Here is a 305-nt window from a genome sequence, read left to right as displayed (position 1 = left end):
GTCCCCCCCCTTTCCCCCTCCTTTTTTTTCTTTTTACCCCCAAGCCTCAGAATCTCCTCACAAAGGGAGTATTTCTATTTTGAGGGTACCGATAGGCCAATTTCCAACCCCCTTATTTATTTCTTTATTTCCTCTCCAGTCAAAACTTGTGCGTAAAATGGCAGCACATGAATCAGGTGACTTGGAAAGGAGGGCGATTGGGCCACCTCTCGGGTCTGGGGAGGGCATCTTAAAGCAGAAGGATGCCCGCAGTTCCAAAGCCGGGCATCAGCTGGTTCGTCACCTTGAACGCTTCAAGCGTGTGA

This window comes from Oryzias latipes, chromosome 14, assembly GCF_053564925.1.
Source record: "Oryzias latipes strain Hd-rR chromosome 14, Olatipes_Hd-rR_3.1".
In the NCBI taxonomy this organism is placed as follows: Eukaryota; Metazoa; Chordata; class Actinopteri; order Beloniformes; family Adrianichthyidae; genus Oryzias; species Oryzias latipes.
The sequence above is the reverse complement of the archived record's forward strand: the minus strand, read 5'-3'. Positions refer to the sequence as shown.